Below are 21,975 nucleotides of genomic sequence, written 5' to 3'. Positions count from 1 at the left end.
TATACCGTGCGGCATGTGTTTGAAAAATGTTTTCAGCAAAGCAATTTTATAATTCAAAAGTCGCGGGCTAGCTTTGAAAATGAGTACATTTGATCAACATTTATTTTCAATGACATATAAATTTATTTATTATTTGGTAAAAGTCATCCAAAGTAATAATACAAGATACCGATTTGATTAGATTTAGCTTATTATTTGGAATGTACTGAAATATAGTAAAAAAAATACACCTTAATACTTGACGCTGAGATTTGCAGATGACAGCATTGTTGTGGGGTCGCGTTCAGTCTCCTTAGTCACTATACCCTGTACAAGATAGCTTGATCTTTTTGATGTAATTTTTTCTGATCGACATAACTTTGCAATGAAAAAAAAAAATTGTAACGGTATTTAAAAAAATACATATAACACAAAAGTTCCTAAAGATTCAAGCGTTATCCGAAATATTTAAGACTTTTTCTATTATTATTGCTTCAAAGCAAAATTTAAATAGAAACACTGAAAATAATAGACGGTTGTACAATGTTACATCGGTCGGACGGTAGGGACGCGAACAGGCAGTAACTGCTACAAATATCGATTACAAAAATCCTTATTAAGGATCAGAAAAGTTATTGTTACAAACGAGGGTCCTTTTGGTTGGGGTCTCTTTGGCTAGTGGTTGGGGTCTCTTTAGCTGGTATAACTCTTTTTAGAAAAAATAAGTAAAAAAAAAATTGAATTATAATTTGTTATATATGTTATATTTTCTGCTTCTCATCACTAGACTGATTACTAGACTGGAGCGTAACCAGTTTTCGTAAAGATCTTTCGATCAATATTTCTATTAATCTATAGATTAATTTTGAAACATGATTCCATATTAGTGTTGTTTTTTATATTATTACGTCACACAATAATCAGCTGTTATTCTATTTTTTTAAACTATCAGCTTGTTTTTTTTATCTGTAACATAATGTTCAAAACAATAATAGGCTTGACGTAATTATTGTCTGATTGATACTGATTGATTTGTTGGTCAAAAATCACATTTTCAAATGCTGAATTTCTCTTTTTACGATACGTTAAATTAGGAATATTTGTCAATGAAATAACTGCTTACCACGTATATTATTATAAATAGCAGTATTTAGTATTGTTCTTTTCTGGCTTGTGGGCTGAGTCAGTGTAATCACAGGCATGAGCGTCTTATTTGCTCTCAAGTTTAGTGAAATATTGGTGATCTAAGGCATGGTTAATGTTTGTCGCAAAGTTAATGTAAATTTTTTTTTGGGGTTCAGACAAGCATATGGGTCTCCTGATGATAAGTGGCCACCATCGCCCATAGACAACGGCGCTGTAAGAAACATTAACTATTCCTTACATTGCCAATGCGTCACATACCATGTGAACTACGTAAAAAAAATGTATTGTAGGTATTACTGCGAGTTTTAGATCATTCATGGCTGCAAATGTATGTTACAATGAGATGAGGTCACGGATCTTTCCCGATAGTTCTGTACGTGCTTTCATATCTTAGACGTCAGAGTTTAAAAATATTCCCCATATTTTTTGAATGTAAAGATACAAAATAACGATAAAAATGAATTAATTTGGTTTATTATTTTTTCATATAAGGACACATATTTTAAATATTCATTCAAATATCGGTCTTAATTTTTAAAAATATAATTTTTATAAACTTTTGAAGTTCCTTAATGTTGAGTTATTGAACCACTAGCCCTGTATCATGGACCGATTTTTTTAAGAACAAGAGTTTTGTTGCATTGCCCATGCTCTAATTTTAACTCACACTTTCACTATAAATATATTTTAAAGAGACTATTTAACTAGACGCTGTAAATAAAGTAATTTAGTTACACAACATAAGCAAAAAAAAATTTTTCTTAATAAATAACAAAGGTTCATTCAAACTTTCATTCCCCATTAACCCCCTGAATGTACTGTAACTGTATGTATTTTACTAAACGCAAAGCTTAACACAAATTTCTGTATAAAAAAAGTGAAATTAATCAAATTCTTTTATCCCCATTTACCAACCTTAGGATATTAATTCTGAATTCTCATCTACGTTCCATAAAAAAACACATTCTGTTAGATTCACGGTTTAGGCTTGCTCTGTACGTTGTACGTCAAGTAGACATTTTAAAATGTTATTAAGTAAATAGTTTAGATTTGAAACTTCAGTGCAATCCTCATTTATCATCCGCAATAAGAAGACTCAACTTCGCTTGACACTGGAAAAGTTAAACAACTAACTGATATTGATACGGCTCGATTAATATGTTGTCGCTATGTTCATAGTATTATATCTTACAGTATATTACTTTGAGTTCTTTTTATTTCATATCAAAGGTAGGCAGACTAGTAAATTGTGCACTATGTGGTCACTGCTGCTTACAAAAATTTGCACTGTCAGAAATATTAACTACCCCTTATCCCGTCATAGCGTAACCATGGGAACTGAGATGTTATTTCTATTGTGCGTGTAGTTATACTGGCTCTTTTAGTAACACTAGTTATTAATCTGTGACTTTCTTTCCTCTATTCGTATTCCTGGTCCATAAATAGTTTAGCTTCTAAACTACGCTTCTTAGAAAATTCTACTATTCATAGAAAAATACGTATCTTGATACTGACCTAAGCCCACCCAGCCTTTGGCACTGTTATTAGTGCTACTCCATAGTTTGTTATTATTGATACTACTTTTTGTAGCGAAAGGTCTAGATTAAATCTAGAATAATTATAATCAAATATTACATATTTGAAACTAAGATTCTATTACGAAGTTCGAAAACAGATTTAACATAAATGTCACGGTATGGAATCGTAATCTTCTATTAAGCTGCGATCACTCTGGCGCAAATAAATCGACTACAAAGACAGTTGACGTTATCGTATTCCAACGCGTGGGTGATGCCGCAGCTTTTCTAAATGACGTCATTCGTTCTCTTTGTTTAGATGCGCAGGTGTGTTTTTAAGCTGTATCGTACGATGTTGTATTTCGCGTTTATCTTAAAAACACAAGTTTTTGATCATAGATTTGATTAAAAACCTCGAAAATAGCTTGATAATATCTTATTTTGTCTACTTATTTCATTTAAACGCGTCAATTTCATTCCAAAACACATACCTCTATTTAACTTATACTAAGTTATTCTGATTTATTTGTATCCCTTCAGCGCTGGTGATATGAGCAGCATCTTCTAGGTGCATATCGTCCAATTACCATTAATTCTACCACCAAATATTCATATTTCGATACGAAGGTTAAGTATGTCAGGGTTGTATGCAAAGCGATCTCGTGACGGCCTTCAGAGAGACGGAGGGAGTATTGCTGGTTTTATAGTTTGTATATATATTTGTAGTTAGTGGACTATTGATAATGTCAGGAGTAGAAAGTACAGTATTATGTCGATGATGGGAGTACAGAGTATTACCGACAGGGGCTGAAGGAGCCTGTTACCAATAAATTAAAAATATTAACTATTTCCGTAAAATATATCAATATAAGTATTGCTACCCACTTGATGTTTTCTATCTATATAAAAAAAAAGAAAAGAATGTTTGTTTATTTGTCGCCTTTGGGTTGGTTGGAAAATTTACGAGTTTCCCCGGTATGGTTCCTAACCTAAAAACAACTAGAATTTTTCTTTGTATTTATTTAAATATTTTAATATATACATCTCATGTTGAATCTTTCTTTGTATTTTTTTTATCCTGTAATTAACACGCATAATGGAGAATCTCATTCTAGCCGTGTGAAATCGTGATGAGTATATAGTGTTTTCTAAATACAAGCAATTGAAGACATCTCTTTTTTTTTACGCTGGAAAAACACGTAACGCATTTTCCCCACATGTTGTGGGGGGGGGGGGGGGTGTATGTGGGGCTCGTCGTCACTGAAGGCGCCGGAATACCCACTAAAAAACCAGCGGTACCCACTCCGTCTTTTTGGGAGACGTCACGGGGTCGCTTGCGCATACTACCGTGAAATTGAAGACATCTGACTTATCTAATCTAACGTGAACATGAAATGATTTTGATTGAACTTTCATTTTTTTATCTCTTTAATTTGTAGAATCAATAATTTATCTTTATTAACGCGATAGTGTAATCAATTCATGAAATTATTAAGGTAAATAAAAATATATTTATTATTTACGTAACGTAACTGCGGTCTGTGCAGTATGTACGGCAGCACGAGGCTATCTCGCTACCTTCTTCCTCAGAGCAAAGCCTCACGTGTCTACAGCCCCAGAGACTTTCATCGTCTTTCCCGAGTGGGATAGGCACTTTCTCTTTTCTGCTCCACCGTATTATTTTGTAACATGGCGGTCTCACAGAAAAAGACTTCGACTCTCCACATAATCGGTCGTAGAGAGAGTTCTTGTCCAACCTCGCAGACGAGTATCTGAGGTTTCCCATGAGGCACGCCTCTACTTATATATTGGGAGGTGTCCCGGTGCGTGCCACAGTGGTGACACACCGTATTACAAAGGTAATAAAAACAACGGTGACCGGGCATTATCTATGTATAAAATAAATAAACGGACAATACATTATACAACTATGGATACTGTAGTTTCAAGTACGATATATTGGACAAATATTTCATAAAAAAATTACCTCATCGTAAATTCGTTACAGACGTGACGTCGTTGTAGACAGATGTGGATCTTTATTCAAATATCTCCTTATTCAAATGAATTACTCCGGATCTTGTGAGAAATTGAAAAGATCGAAGGCCCCCGTTCAATTTGGCTGTGAATAAAAAATTGAAAGTATATTGGGGAAGTAGGCTTCGTTTATACTGTAAATTGGAAATTTGCGACTTTTGTCAATTTAAATTGGAAGTTTGGGAATAAAACTAAATTTATTTTATAAGATTTATATAAAAATATTACTGATTCGACTTTTTGCAACGCGTTCGTTCGAAACCTTCCATTCCATTCACGTTCCAAGCTGTCCTGTTTTCTTGAGCTGGATTGTAGTTTATTCCGTTACGATACACGTGGCAGAAATTTATACGAAACATGTATGTTTTCTGAGATTTATACACAACGCAAATGCAACGGATTTCAAAACACGATTTTGGTTTGAAATAAGTGCAGGTTCATAAAGGTTATATTATTGATCGAACTGGTGTGTATGCTAATGTGAGTAATTAGAACAAGACACCATGATACGTCTTTGAACTGTGACCTCTTATATTAACAAGATAATTTACCTTATACTTTTCTGTCAATGATAAAATATGCTAATGCGTTATTTTTGTTTGTAAAACTATGCATATATTTCACTTATATTTCCAGTTTGAATAATTTAATATTCTATAAGTATAGTACAATGAAATCGCTAGAAGAATGGTTTCTTTATAGCCTCACCCTTACTGTGTCGTTCAAAGTTTGATAAATATTTTTCTTCCTTTAAGCGGCGTCCATTCATTCGTTCAATTGAATGAAACGAATTTTTACTTAATTTAGTAACGATTTATTTTTTTATTGAATTTTCGTACAAGAGTTTTATAGTTTAATTTTTTTCTGTTATTTAACAAATATTATTCAAATAGATTGTACGAGTAGTATTCTTTGTTAGATATTTTTAAAGTTTTTTACTAAAAGTATTTCGTATTCATGACTTAGAAGAAGAAGTTTGTAGCTTTTAGGAGTCGACGATAAATCTAACTATTTGAATTTAAAAATATCGTTATACAGTGTGACACGTAAAGTATATATGTGTACTTTATTTAAAACGTGAAAAGATAAGGTCAGGTCTCGTAAGTGGTGAAAAACGCAGCCTAGGGTGTTCGTTTTTTTATATAAAATACATTGGTGGACGTGCAAACGGTATCATCGTGTGGTTAGTGATTAGCACTGTCCATAGACATTGGTACTGTGAGAAATGTTAACCATTAAACACACAATTCCCGAAAAGTGAATTTAGCTTCGAGTATTTTCGCTCATATTTCGCGACATTCATTCAATTATGAAATGATGTCGAGAAAAATTTACGTTTTAAATGTTTTGACGTAGTTTTGACTCGCATTAGCACTCATCTCACATCATTAAGCACTCTCTTGTTTGATTCTGAAGCCATACTTAGTTTTTATACTAAAACCAGCTGTGTACCCATATTCCATAAATATCTCATGGGAAAGCACTGTTACGTTGATCTTTTAAAATAAACAAAAGAATAAACACAGAATTTATTGATTCTAATTTAAAAAAAATACGAAATTAAATTCCATATTTCGAATATTAAAAAAGGCGAACTTCAATCTGTTAACCTCTTGGGTAATGAATTTTGTAAAACGCTGTTACATTTTTCTTTTACTGAAATACCTAAATAGCGTCAGCAACTTTATTTTATAATAAAAATATTAAATAAATATTAATAATAAAAACCAATATTCTTTTCACCTAAATATTTAAACAACCTAGATAATAACGTACTTCGTCCATTTAACCCGGATGAGGAGATGAATTTGGAAAATAATTGTCTTAATGCTACCAAAAGGTATTCCTGTGCAAAATTTCATTCTGTTAGACAAACCGGTTTAGACTGTGCGTTGCGTGCGTTAATAAATCAGTTTCTTGGAGGTAGTGCTTAATGCAAGCTAGTCTGGGTAGGTTAACCAACTCATCCTATATACTACCGCATAGAAATACTTTTTTTTGTGTTTCAGTGTGCAGGGTGAGTGAGCTAATTTTGTTACAGGAACAAGCCACATAGCTACTGAGTTCCGAAGGTTGATAACACATGAGAGATATAAAGAATAGTTAGTTCTATATGGTGGTGACCACATACCATCCGGTAGCCAATTTGCCCGTCCGCCTACCAATTTAATAAAAAAAGTTGTTTTAAATTAGATTAAGCAGATTCAAAGTAAATTAATTCAGAACCTACGCAAAATTTCTTAACAGAATATGAACTTTTTGACAACTAGGTTAATAAATAGTAGCTAATTACATTCTCATCATAAATTCTACCGTTAAATAGTATTATTAGTATAGTGCAGTTTGAAGATTGAGTGAGCCAACGTAACTACAGGCACAAGAGCGCGTGGATCATAATAAAAAAGCAACAAAAGCGAATATAAAACTCTTGGTAGTGTAAATCAACGTGATTTTGTTATTAATATGTCAATAAAATTAATAATTTTTTTTGCCGGGCTTTCAGGAATGTTTACGCTCTTTTCTTGAAGGTTCCCAAGTCGTATCGGTTCAGAAAAACCGCCGGCGAAAGCTGGTTCTACAGAGTGGTTGTGCGAGGCAGAAAATGTCTTAAAAATCACGCTGTTGTGGATTTTCGGACATCTAGGTGGTGTGGGTGATATTTTGAATTTTGACGAGATGTCCGAAGGTGAAATTCAGCAGGCGGGATTAATCCGAACAATTCCTCGGTACATTCCCCGTGATAAATTCTGTAGAAGATGCAGAGCGATCCAACATCACTACGCAAAGCCAAAGGATCAAGCAGATCGGAAAGGGCTTGATCGTCGATAGTTCGAGCCGCTCTACGTTGGATACGGTCAAATGGAAGGAGCTGGTACTAACTAAGCTGGTACCATTTGTTGCCGAATTTGTGCCTTGTAGAGTCTTAGACAATGGGCCGACGTGAAATACTGTCTTGCCTTGCTGAGCACACCGAGCTTTTTTGATGCCAATTTGGCTTTGCCTTCCAATTGACCGCGGAACTGAACGAGGCTTGAAATATCAACGCCAAGTATTCCGATACTAGCTGTGGCGGCTAACGGAATGTTCTCAAATCGTGGAGATACGACAAATGTTGTTTTTTTAGCAGTTAACGCGCAAACTTGCGTCTTTTTGGTGTTGAAATGGACTAGGTTTAGCCGGCCCCACTTCGAGACTTTGTTTAACGAAGACTCGATTTCAGACACAAGTTTGTTCCGGTTTTCTTCGACGTTTTCCCGAGAAATATTAGCACTGCCGGTGTATGAGGTGTCTACGGTGCTATCGTCTGCATAGCAGTGAATGTTACTGATTTGCAACAAGTCATTGATATGAAGAAGAAACAGAGTGGGTGATAGAACGCAGGCTTGTGGAACACCAACATTGACGAATTTTAAATCGGAGCATGCACCGTCGACAACGACTTTGATGCTCCGATCTGCCAAAAAACTGGTAATCCAATTGCATAATTTTCCGGGAAGCCCATAGGAAGGAAGCTTCGAAAGAAGCGCTTTGTTCCACACGCGATCGAAGATCTTCACTATGTCCAGACTGGCTGCTAATGCCTCCCCCTTGCTCTCAACTGCTTCCGCCCATTTATGAGTCAGGTAAACTAAAAGATCACCGGCTGAGCAACCCCGACGGAAACCGTACTAGCGGTCGTTAATCAGCTGGTACTCCTCTAGGTACCGCAGGAGCTGGCAGTTTATAATGGACTCCATTACCTTGGAGAACAAGGAGGTGATGGCTATAGGCCTATAATTAGACGGATCTGAGCGGTGACCCTTTTTAGGGATCGGATGCACCAAAGCAGCCTTCCAGGAGTTCGGGACGACGCCGAATGCATAGGATTGCCGGAAAAGACGCGTTAAGACCAGCGCCAACTCGGGAGCACAAGTTCGTAGCACGATTGGAGGGATGCCATCGGGTCCACTCGACTTATGAATATCCAAGGAAAGAAGTGCTTTACGAACTGCACTTTGCCGGAATTTAACCTCCGGCATCGTGGTATCACACGGGATTATTGGTGGTGACTTTCCTCGGTCATCCAGAGTCGAGTTCGCCGCGAAGAGAGAGCCTAAAAAATCAGCTTCCTCCTTCGCGGTATGGGCCAATGACTCACCGTCTCTGTGCAAAGATTGTGTCAAATCATATGCTAAAGCGAAGTCGAGAACAGATCTACCCGCATGATCGGTAGTGCGTGATCCAAGCCATCCGGCATGGTGGGCATTAAATCGCCAAGAATTACGATCTCTGCGGATGGTATCTTCTGCAGCACGGAATCTGTAGCCATTTGGACGTGCTCAACCAGTCGGTCGATTTCGGCATTACCGCTATGGGACCTATAAAGGCACGCGTATATTCGCGGATGGTCGTCGCAGTCTACACGCAGCCAGATAATCGATAGGTCCTGCCCTACAAGGCTGCCGAGGCGTAGAGAGCAGATATCATCTCTGACGTAAACGCACACCCCAGCTCGTGGTCCAAAGGAATGTTCCAATTTGTACCCGGGGTAAGAAAGAAAAGTCGTATCGGCAGGAGAGGATATCTGGGTCTCGGTAAGAAAGAGCAAGGCCGGCTTCGCCGTCTCAAAGTGAAAGTGAACGACGTTCAAGTTGGAGTTGAGTCCATTTATATTGCAGAAGTCCATAGAGTGGGTGGTAGGGGTTGCCTTATGATGCCTGCTCCACTTGCCCCGAACAATGGCGAGCGCAAAATTGCCCCCCCTTCCAGAATTTGGAGTGCAGCCTGGGCATCTCTGCTCAGGTGGTGTACGTCCTGAGCATGGATGCCCAGACAGGGATTCTCCTCCGTAGTCGCTGATGGTACCCTCCTGGGGTAATGAAACCAAATTCTGCACAACCATTATGTTTTGGGGGGAGGGGGATCGGGCCTCCGGGACTCTCACATACCGGACGAAACGCGGTAGCATAGCTACCACTTTATGCCGATTTTAAGTGAGAGAGTGGTACTTCCCCGGGCGTGCCGGGTCATTCGGCAACCCGAAGGTATGCGGTGTGGCACTACCACTAGGATTTATGTAACACTATAATTTCCCTCGCGTTGTCTAAAAATATATTTATATTGATTCAATTCCGTAAGATCTCTCTTCGTATCTCATTTGTGAAAGTTTGGAACTTGTTTTCAGAGAAATGAAAATATATAAAAAATAAATTTCAATATTTAATCAAAAGTTTTATTAAAATCGCTCTGACATACTTTAAAATGAAAACATCGTTTTTGTTTATTTAAAAGCGTTGAACTAAGATATTTCTATTTCAATGTAAAACCGAACCACGGCGAAAGATAAATAGTCAGGTCTGTGTAAGAAAAGTACAAACTAGCACTATCAAGAAAACTTTGCAAGCATATTAAGATTCAAAATGTAAAAATATATTGTTAGTTTGGTTTTTCCGTATCGGGAATGTTTGGATGAATAATCTCGTCCTTTCGAACGTCAAATTAATAATGTCAGAAAAAAAGCAGTGTTTAACAAAACAGCTGCTAAACAAACTTTAAAGAAATTTATAATTAACAGAACCTTGTACAAAATAATTGGGTTTTTATGTAAAACGAGGAATTGCTAGTGTTAAAATTATGAATGCGACTCGATATACAAACTTTTTTGTGGTTCCACAAAAAGTTATAATATTTATTTAAATTAAAAAACTTATGTACCAAATGATGTTTGTAGAAGATGTATTGTCCAATAATCACTATATTCACAATGATATACCAATATAACCTAACTTAACTAATTAAATGCTATAATGTATTAATTCTGTAATATTCAGTTGCAAGAATTACCCACCAGGCAAACCCGCGAAAGGCCATCACGCACAACTTTAAAATTAACTAACTCACTTATCTTTGTCACTGTACCGATCTACAACTTTTGTCATTAATACTAGTAGCGTCTGCGGGTACAGTCGAGCACGAAATGAAGTTGCATCCTTATTACAAATTACAAACTTCTTTTCACTCAACCTGTTTGTACAAACAAAATTTACTCCGAAATGAATTAAGTTTCATGTTATATATTTTTTAAGCATTACTTATATTTTTCCGAGTCTAAATAAACGTGAGAGGTACATATGTACTCATAATCATATATACACGTAAATCAATTCAATCGCTTGATCAGTCTTAGCCCACTTTCTGTCAATTTGGTTATCTAGTCGGTATCTTTTTTTTTATTAATATGTTCCTCTACAGTTACATTGATTGTATTTTATTGTTGGTATGTGAATTATTATCGATAGATTTTTTTTTATATTGTCGAGTTGTTCCGTCAGAATAATTCCACATAATCTCAACCTGCGTGCAACATAAATTGTGTTCGCTAGAGCTATTCTGTAAAAGAAAATCGAAACTCACAGCGTGAGCGTGAAAAGTCAGAATGTGATAAGCGATATTGACTATAATCATAAAATTTATAGGATACACGTATCAAAATGGCGTATCACCGCAAGTCGTTTGTCAACATTTCAAGACTGAGATAAAAAGTGATTTCTTACAAAATCACGGCAGTACATCCGTCAATATCATTAGCACGTCGTCTCCCCTACGAACAAATGCGACAAAGATGTGATTTCTGAAATCTTTCTGCGGTATCATAAATGCAAAACAGGTTGATTCAAAATAAGTTCGGATTAAATTTGAATAATTATGGTAATTAAGTTTATGAAAATTGCGGTTAAATTAAAAAAAAATGGAGATTTTTTTATGCAATGCTTTCATCAAAATTAGCAGTATTCTGATTTAAGTATTAATTCATTTGTATGTGTGCCTTTGTATATGTGTGTGTACTCAGCATACTCATATCAAATTGTAATAGTAAAACTATATATTTATTGTTTATCAAATCAAAATAAACTAAGCAAACAAGAAGTAACGTTTTCGCTTCGATTTATAGCATTGTCTGATTGCGGTTACTTTACTTCTGAGAATATTTGGATTGAAAATAAAATATTGGACATGAAAAACATTCAATAAGAAATTATTTATCTCTTATCGTTAAGATACATTTAATTTTCTCAGTTTACGAAGAAAATATGCAAGAGAAATAACTCATTTTATAAAGGTCTTTTTTGTTTGTATCTAATGTAAAATTATACAATTTCAAGGAGAACAATTTCAGTTGCGAACATCATACTATCGGTTGCGTTGGCCAAACTCAATGATTTCGAAAGAAAATGTGATTGTTATCCACTAAAAGCCCTGCGATGGTCGTCCTCAACATAGATCGGATGGGCCGCGGGATCGTTATCCTTTGCCCCAGTGCGCATTATATGCTAATTTATTCCCATATCGAGACCCATGTTGTATTGACTTGAAAACATGATAAATGTTTGTTTTGTATTATATGAACGGATGACGTAAGAATGGTGTATGCTTGGGCACTGCCAAGCTACTTTTCTATTATTTACGTAGGCACCTTACGCTAAATAATAAAATAAAAATGCGTCGGTTCGATACAGTTTGCTCCACAGATGTGAAGAGTGCTTCCGTGCAATTAGGACGAGAACGTTACGCAAATATTGGAACATCGAGATTACGACCGAGAAAGTAAATATAACAAAACTTAATTTACAAATGAACTGATATGTGTGTATCGAAAATAGTCGAAATTTTTAGCGTCGGACTTTTTAAGGAGAAGGTTTTCAAAGTTTACTGAATGGGGGTTCCTGGATACACACGTAGGTATCATCCGACACATGGAATTTCCTCACGATGTCTTCTGTCACCGCTTACCTATCACTCAATGCAAGATTTTTATTATTTTATTGTTGAAATATGCAAGTCCGTAAGAGAAAACATTTTCATCGAGCACGTGCTGGTTAATTTCGGCTTATATATATTTTATAGACATAGTAGACGTAGACACATTTTTATTGTGTGTTTATTTTTATATGTAAATCAGCCAAAGGTGTAGTCTCCGACGCCTATCGGAGCAGAGTAATGGAATGAATTTCAAATCTTCTCAATAAAAGAGGAGGCCTTAGCCCAGCAGTGGGACATTAAATTACATTAAAATGATTGATTTGTAATATGAGGTATTAATTTTTTGACCGCCCCGTTGGTGTAGTGGCTGGATATAAGGCCGCAGATCCTGAGGTATTTAAACCCCAGCTTGTGCCGATAAAAAGTTATTGAGTCTTCTATCGAAAGATACTCAGTAACAGCCCGGAGTTTGGACGTTGAAAGCCGTTCGAAGCCGTTGGTCCTGCCTCTGAACTCAATCCGGCCGTGTCGGATTTGCGGTTCCATCGAATAATGACAATGAGGGAAAAGAAAGTGCACCAGTATTAGCACACACACTAGTGCAGTATAATATGTCCTGCATAATTGGTTGGTCTCCCTTGTGTTTGACTAAACTCGGTCAAGATGACGTCATCATAATTATTAGTTTTAAATACGTGTATACTCATCGTATAATGTTGTGCAATATTTAAATGTAATATAATAGAGTCGTTGTTAATTATTTTATCAAATTTGTGACTTTTAAATATCATATTCCGTCGACATTAAAAATCCATTATCCGAGGATTCAGAATGGTGGAGAGTAGGGTACTGCTCTTTGAAATGTTTTATTAGTATATTTTGATGACCCCATTGCATTGAATAAGTAATAAAATATTTTAGAAAATAAAATGTCCGAATTGCGTGCTTGGGCATTTGAAACATACAGATAACCGTGGTTCAGTTTATGTTTATATGAATAGTTAGCCGTTTCGACTTCGTCACATATGTATATATAAATATCATACAAAGTTACTCGAATCATTTCAGTTGAAATTTCCAAAAATCTTTTCTCTAGGGTTTTTCTTTTACTACGCAAAATTAAAAAAAAATCGAGCTATTGTTGATCTCATGAAGGGACAGCGGTATGCCTCTTTTCACATTTAATCTATTTATCATACATACATATATATATATATGTATATATATATGTATGTATATATATATATATATATATATATATATATATATACATACATATATATATATATATATATATATATATATATATATATATATATATATATATATATATATATATATATACATATATATATGATGCAACATCAACAACATGTACAGCCTGTAAATTTCCTTTTAGGGAAAGTTAGGAGCATATTACACCACGCTGCTCCAATGCGGGTTGTTGGATTCACACGTAGCAGAATTTCGATGAAATCAGACAAATACAGATTTCCTCACGAGCACGAGATGAATTACAAACACAAATTAAGCACATGAAAATTCATTGGTGCTTGCCTGCCTGGGTTTGAATTCGCAATTATCGGTTAAGATGCGTTATAACTGGACCATCTCGGCTCTTATATAAGATAGATTATATATATACTTGTATATTGCTATAAAGATATTTATTGCTCTAGTTAAAGTATAAATAACTAACTCAAATTGTATTGTATTGCACTAAAAATATCAGATGGTTTGCCAATTTATGTAAGGAAGTGAAACATTTAATTAATTTAAATGGAATAGATTCGTGACAACGCAACGAGTACCGTAATCGAAGGCCAGATTGTAATTTATCTACATATATAATCAAGATATTATGAAGATCAGCTGATGCAATTCGAAATACAAGGATGTATTTGGACTTTGTTCCAATGACAGATAGACGACGTCAAAACGAGTTAATAACTTAAGTTAAGTTACTGTAATACTTTTATTTTTCAAATAAAAAAAAAAAAAAAAAAAGCTGAAGAAGTGTGTTTTGGCCAGTAGCTGTACATAGTCAAGAGGGAAGAACGCATTAATGCGTTTAAAAAAAACGCAAATTACGCAGTAAACGCATAAACTCGTCTGGATAGGTACCAAACGGTCATCTCATATTCTATCAGGCAATACATGCATTGCGGTGCTCCGGTTTTATTAATCAGTGTAATTATAGACGCAGTGGGTATAACATCTTTATATCTGTGGTCAGTGGCGCATTGATATTGTTAAGAATTATTATTAGTAACTATATATTTGTAGCAAGATCATTTGATGATTATAAGTGCTTTAAAATTTTCAATATGAAATCACTAACGTAAGCAAGTAAGTGGCAAAATTGTAGCAAAAATATGGTGCTAGCTGCTCTCGAAATACGTACGAGATTTGTTATTTAAAGAAAAAGTATATAAATATATTAGTATTATATTTATCACAGTTAAACCATTTTCATAGCATCGAAGTGCTGCAATGGGATCTAAGTTGTTTTGATCCTCTCTCATTCTTCAATACGATATATACTTACCCAGACGGTCTTGCCATCAATCCCATACAACCACTTAAATGCGAGAACAGCTTTCGAAAGTAACCAAAAAACCTAAATTGAATGATAAAATGAATACGTCATCGATTACGCGAACTGCATTTATTAATAACAATCATTTTGAGTGAAAGCGCCATGAGTAAACTGTTAATTCGTTAAATCAATGGCCATCAAATAGCTGACACAATTTTTACTAGCCTTCAAATTGTTCATCCCAAGCAAAACCTGACCTAATCACGAAGGTAGAAGGTTTAAAATCATTTGCGCGACACATCACTTTTAAAAAATAGGCCGGGGTTGAAGTAAAGTGCTCTTGTATACAAGAGGTTGTATTGAGGGTCAAATCTTTGTTAGAAGTATTATTCGTTTATCTCATCGGATCTTACACTCTCGATATCCACCTTGAATGTAGGGCTTTTATTAGCTATCGGCGTTGTGATTGGGCGAGTGCACTTGTGTGAGTGTGCTTGGATAGTGTTGAGTGCGGTGGTGTGAGTTAGGCGTGTTTGTTAAGTGGGTTTATATTTTTAAGACGTGTCATGTTTTCTTTTTAAAGAGGTTTTATACGTTGTCGCAAATATTAATCTTAATAATCACCAGTGTTATTCTGTATGAGTTCTATCTGCGAATCACTCGTGAAATATTTAAAAACCGACTGATGGTAGTAGGTACATTGCATAGATATCCTTTAAATATAGTAATAATTATAGTCAAAGTTACTTTTCGATATTTTGTGATACTGTTCTGCGGGGAGCTTCGAGCTTGTAAATACCTCGGCTGATTGTGACTTTCAATATTCACCCAAGTGGAGGAATTTTATTAGCGATCGCCATCGCTGTTTAACGACTGAAGTTGAGCAGGGTGAAATGGATTTTTTAGTAAAGATTTAAAGGTACTCGCGAGTTTATTTTTTGACTGTTTGTTAATGGTAGAAGAAATAATATTAGGTCCTCAAATTTTATGACTTTGGATAATCGAAATAGGGGCTTTAAGTATCCAAAATTGTGGGGTGTTTTAGATTTGAGATTATTTATAATATATGCGTGTGATAATACCTAATACATGTTCACTAGCCATAGTCAAAAAGTTAAAAATCTTTATTTAATACACGAGCGTTAAACTCCTTAATGATTATCAAAATTCTACCAGTGAAAGAAACTCAGCGGGGTTTTTTAAATGTTATATTTTACATTTATAGTTTTATACAATAATAAAAAAAATCTTCGTTTCAAACAAAATCAAACGCTTTTTAACGATTCATTTAAATTTTATAATTGAATATTTTTGAAACTTTTCTGGAATCCTGTTGTAAAAGCGTATACATTGTCCTACAAGTTACTAACCCTGCAGAAATTTAACGTTGCATAAATATTTTAGCCACAGTGGCCAATCTTAAAGATTAGCAAATTAAACGGGAGGTATTATTATACAGGAGTGTACGCAAACCTGAAGAATGGATCTGTCTTTTTATGTTCTTACACTCACAGAGTTCAATGGCATAGCAATTCGTGAAGTTATAAATGAGGCACATCAGTGAGAAATTGCTTTCGAACCAGCCTTTTAGGATGCTACTGTGAATTTATTTATAGATAACTCAGTAACTTGCATCAGCTCGACCCGGAAGTAAGAACTGGCAACATCAAATTTTATGGTTTTTGTAATAAAGAACAAAATGTTCTAAATAAATCTTTCTGTAAGACGAGACACGTTCAAAACGAAAATATCGCACGCCGTTTATTAACAACGTAAAAGACTTAGAATTAAAAGTGGCTACGTAATCCATATTTCTACAAATTTTAGGTCATTCTTCACGATCACCACTAAAAGCTTAAATATAACTTTTAACCTGAATCAATACAGATCATGTATCACGCTAAGTTGCGCCAAGTTTATATATCTTTTACACGTTACGACATCGGATAAGACCTAACGATATTCGAATATAAATATTCAGTAATTTTGGCTTTACTGAAAATTAGTGAGGGTGATAATGAACAGAAGGTTGAATCCACAAAAGGCTTGTAGTTGACAGTAATTAACAATATGTAAAAACACTATACATTTAAGCAGCTTTTGATCTATATGTAATTTTATACCAACTTTATCTACGGGACACAAACCGTCACTCCACCGTAACCGTACCACGTAGAGGGGCAAATAAAAAATAGGAGTCTATCTCTGTACACAAAATTACATCTAAACTGGTTGAGCCGTTTAAGTGTGAACAGAACAGACAGATACGTCACAATTTATATTATTATTATAGATTAATATGAGAAATGTTAACAAAAATAACAATAACGAATGAACAATTACATTACAATTCCATGCATTTACTTAACCATTGCAATTTCAATTATAGGCATTTACGGCTCGCTCTAAACATTATGGCTTCGTGAGCATTAAAGCTATACCTTTCCGATCAAAACCTATCATTCACTTAAATTAAAACATATATTTAATATAACAATTGTTTTTATTAAAAAATAATAATTAGTTCAGGATAAATAAATGAACAATCATTTTGTTCTTTTATTCTCAATATATCCAAAATGTTGACCTCAATCTGATACATAATTTAGTTTTAGTTTCGTTAGTAAATAAATAATAATTTAAGTGTATTAAAGACTATCACAATTATGGTATCTTATTAGTTTAACGAGAGTAACTACTGAGTTACTTGTCGTTTATACCGTCGTTGGTGACAGGTATATTTCAAGCAGGTGCTAACTTTTTTTGCTGTTCAATGCATATGAGAGCTCACCTCCCATAAAAAGCTGAGATGGTCCAATGGCTAGAAGGCCTTCATCTTAACTGGTGATTGCAGGTTCAAACCCAGGCAAGCATTACTGAATTTTCAAGTGCTCAATTTGTTTTCACAATTGATCTCGTGCTCGGTGAATTGCGAGGAGACATGCATCTATCTAATTTCAATAAAATTCTGTCACATGTCTATCCATCAATCCGCTTTGGAGCAGCGTGGTGTAATAAGTTCCAAATCTTTCTCAATTTACAGGCTGTTGTTCACATATTATTTACGACAGTGAATAAATGTGTCCACCAGCCCGTGATAGTTTAGTCAGATGGAAAAAAGCTATGATTTTTTCTCCTTTAATGTAAAGGAGACCTTTGTTTAACTACAGTAAGTTTACGGCCTGTTACCCGTTCGAAGTTACATATAAAGATTATACTAATAGTTATTACCAGTATTTGCCTGTTTTGTACAGGTTGCCAAATTGGTTCACTAAATGGAACTGTTAGTTTCTAGGATTAGCGCGTGAAGCCAAAACTCTTAAACCTTGTAATGTAAACTAGGTCCGCAGTATTATTCGTGTTAAATTTTGATTAAAGATAATTTCATAAATCATGTGTTCGTAATATTATAAGTAGATAGACTGAAAGTTTTCTAGACTGTTATTTTTTCTTTTTCTTTTATATTCGAGATTGCAAACGAGCAGGAGGTATCACCTAACTGAAAAGCCGCCCATGGACATCTGCAACACCAGTTGGTTTGCAGGTGCTGACCTTTAAGAAAAGTGTACATTATTTTCTTGAAGGTTCCCAAGTCGTATCGCTTCGGAAAAACCGCCGGCGAAGATTGGTTCCACAGAGTGGTGGTGCAAATCAAAAAAATACTTCATATTTCTGGCTACTCATTATATATAAATAAAAAGCAATTCGCTGTCGTAATTTTACAAAATCATAAAAACATTAATTACAACCGGTTCAGATTCGTTATATTAGGCTCATTTTGAACAGTACGACATTTATATTAAAATATCGTCTCGTGTGAAGCGGCCTTATAAATATTAACGTTACATTTTCAATGAGTGTCAACATTGAAAATGTTAATCTCGACTGAAGAATTGGAGACAAATAATCTTAATGATCTTATATAGAGTTACTTTGGATTCGATTTAATCTAACACGTAACAAGTGCACAATGAAGCTACGTTTGGTACGTCAAATTCTTCGTCTAAAATTTTATTTCATATTGAAGCTGTTCAATGGCTTATCATTAGATTAATAATAACTATATAAGCTATGAATTTATTAATTTAATACATGAAATTCTGATTTACAAGAAAGTTTCATCGAATGTATAGTGTATAAGTTAGAATTTTTTTATTTTATGATATCGGTATGCGGACGAGCAAATGTGCCACCTGAAGGTAAGTGGTCCCCACAGAAATATTAAACATTCCTTATATCACTAATGTGCCTCCGACCTTGGGAACTGAGATGTTATGTCCCTTGTGCCTGTAGTTACACACACTCATTCTCTCTTCAAACCGGAACACAACAACACTGCTGTTTGGCGGTAGAATATCTGATGAGTGGGTGGTACCTACCCAGACGGGCTTGCATAAAGCCCTACCACCAATATTTTTTAGTATTAACATAATACTATTACAATAATATTATTACATTTTATATTTATAATATTTTTAAATAATTAAAAAAAATCGTTAACAGAAGCATTAAGTCGCTTACAGTTTTCTATTGGATTCGGAGAATGTGTTCAGGAGTTACATGAATTAATTCCGCCCGTTCCCTTTTACCGTCGAACGGACACGCAAACACGACCAAAGCGCCATAGGTACACAGTGGAAATTCCCCGACTACGCACGAAGCGCTTCGAATCCAACTTTACCATTCGCACCGCTAAACTGTGGAATACTTTGCCTGAGTCTGTATTTCCCGATAGGTACAACCTTGATGTCTTCGTATCTAGAGTTAACATAGGTAGGTAGGTATTTCTAGGCAAGTAACATCAGGCAATACAACGGTCAAACGCTAGCCTATTAAGAGTAAAAAAAAAACAATAAATAAGATTTCAAGATAAACTAACACAGGAAAGTACTTTTTCTTGGAAGAATTTCCTTGTTTGCTCAGTAGTTGATAGCTTTTTAGTTTGAAGATGAAAATTATTTTAAGACCTTTCATTTTCAAGGTCAATGTCATCCTTAAAGTAACCAAGTGTGAATGAATTGTTGTCATGTAAATAAATTCCTGTTTATTTGTGTTTCATATTATTTTTTCGTTTTCCTCTCTACGCTATCACAGCATCTCGAGAAAACATTAATTTTGGATGAAATACTGATTCCGTATATGTGTTTACGTTAAGTTTAAAGCAAGAGGTTACTTGCCCTGCCATACTTTTGCTCATATTTTTTTTTGATGAAAATATAACTTATTGTTGAATAACTCCATGTTTCGGGAATAGCTCTATTATAATGACCTTGAAAACATTTACAAATATGAACTACTATTGTATAAATACAAAATAATTTATTAAATGTTTTGGCTTCGCTATAAATACATAACACATCTATCCAAATGATGTTCACTCGGCTTCACATCCAAATCAAAACGCTATCAAACCATCCGTTCCGTTAAATAAATGTTTATGAGGCACTGACCCCAATCCATGTCCGGCTTAACGAGATAATAAATATTGTTCACTGGACATATTTGAATAATTTCGGACATCTCATTTGTTTAATTAACAATTGGATAAAAAAATTTGGTTTGGAGAGTTACTTAGCATTTTCAATGACAATTATAGAACTATAATTTTTTTTTTAATTTTAAACAAAACTTTTAAATTTCAATGCGTAAAATATTTCGAATCAAAATTGCTTTATTCTTTATCAAATCGATTCAAAATACACGTTATTGTACACCAATGAACACAAACCTAAATCACATTCAAGAAAGATGCACCATAGGCGGCCTTGTCTCTAAAACATCGATCTCTTCCAAGCAACCTTAAGGTAGAGGAAATAAACAGAAAGGTACAAAGTTAAGGGGTGTACACAGCATAGATAAACGTAATATACAATTACATTATAATGAAGTAATAATTACTTTAAAACATATTAATGTACAATCTTTAATATACAAACATGCATAAATATTTGTATATCATATCATCATACATAATATTTATGCAAAAGTAAATATTACAAAAATGAGCTAAACTAGAAATGTAATCAACAAAACGATACCAAAGTACCCGTTGAAATATTTTTTAAAGACACCAATAACACTACCAAGGACCAATAACAAGACAATTTGCATACAACATTTTGAGTTAAGAAATTCATAAACATTAGAAAAACAAACAATTTGTAATCTAATCTAATAATCAAAACAGTAGACGAGATACCTCAAAGGCAAGGAATCTCGTCGGCGGAGATATAATACTTCTGATTGATGATGAAAAAAAAAAATATCGATATCATTTATATTTCCAATAATTGAAAAAATATATGAAAACGAATCTTCAAGACACTAAGATTAAAATGACGACGCCGACGAAATATTTTGCGCAAATTGCGAAGCAAAAAAATAAAATTAGTTCGAGCAAAGATAAAATACGGATTAAATTTTCCAAATTAAGCAGATCAGCCTAATAGCGTGGGAATGCGATTAACTTAATGCTCAGTCAGATATATCCAAACTTCGCATTCGGTTATGAGTTAGGTGATTTGGAACGCTGACCCAAATTGATCTCGCATATTATTGATATAGAAAACGTGACGAACAGGCCGACCTTCGACTGAGGTTTCTGCTTTTAAAGTAATTTTAGTTGTTCAAATACAATAATAAAAACATAACTGGTCCAATTTTCCGTGGACCAAGAGTTGGCGCTTACGTGGATCAAAGTCGAAGCCGTGCAGTTTAATAAAGTAAAGCTGCGAACAATGCCGCAGAGCAATATTTTCGCGAGTATACTCTATGAAATGTATGTAGTCATGTAAAATATATTTTTGTAAAAGAGGTATTGTGAGAACCGAGATGGCCCAGTGGTTAGAACGCGTGCATCTTAACCGACGATTTCGGGTTCAAACCAGGCAGGCACCGCTGAATTTTCATATGCTTAATTTGTTTCTGTTTATAATTCATCTCGTGCGCGGCGGTGAAGGAAAACGTCGTGAGGAAACCTGCATGTGTCTAATTTCAACGAAATTCTGCCACATATGT

General features: G+C 34.7%; 1 protein-coding gene across 6 annotated transcripts in view; it reads right to left on the bottom strand.

The window, feature by feature from the left end:
* LOC113395964 (gamma-aminobutyric acid type B receptor subunit 2) overlaps window positions 1-21,975 on the bottom strand; it is a 111,539-nt gene that overhangs the window by 69,682 nt on the left and 19,882 nt on the right. The gene's annotated exons all lie outside the window — the stretch shown is intronic.

This window comes from Vanessa tameamea, chromosome 10 (genome assembly GCF_037043105.1).
Source record: "Vanessa tameamea isolate UH-Manoa-2023 chromosome 10, ilVanTame1 primary haplotype, whole genome shotgun sequence".
Taxonomy (NCBI): Eukaryota; Metazoa; Arthropoda; class Insecta; order Lepidoptera; family Nymphalidae; genus Vanessa; species Vanessa tameamea.
This window is presented reverse-complemented; position numbering and strand designations above follow the sequence as displayed.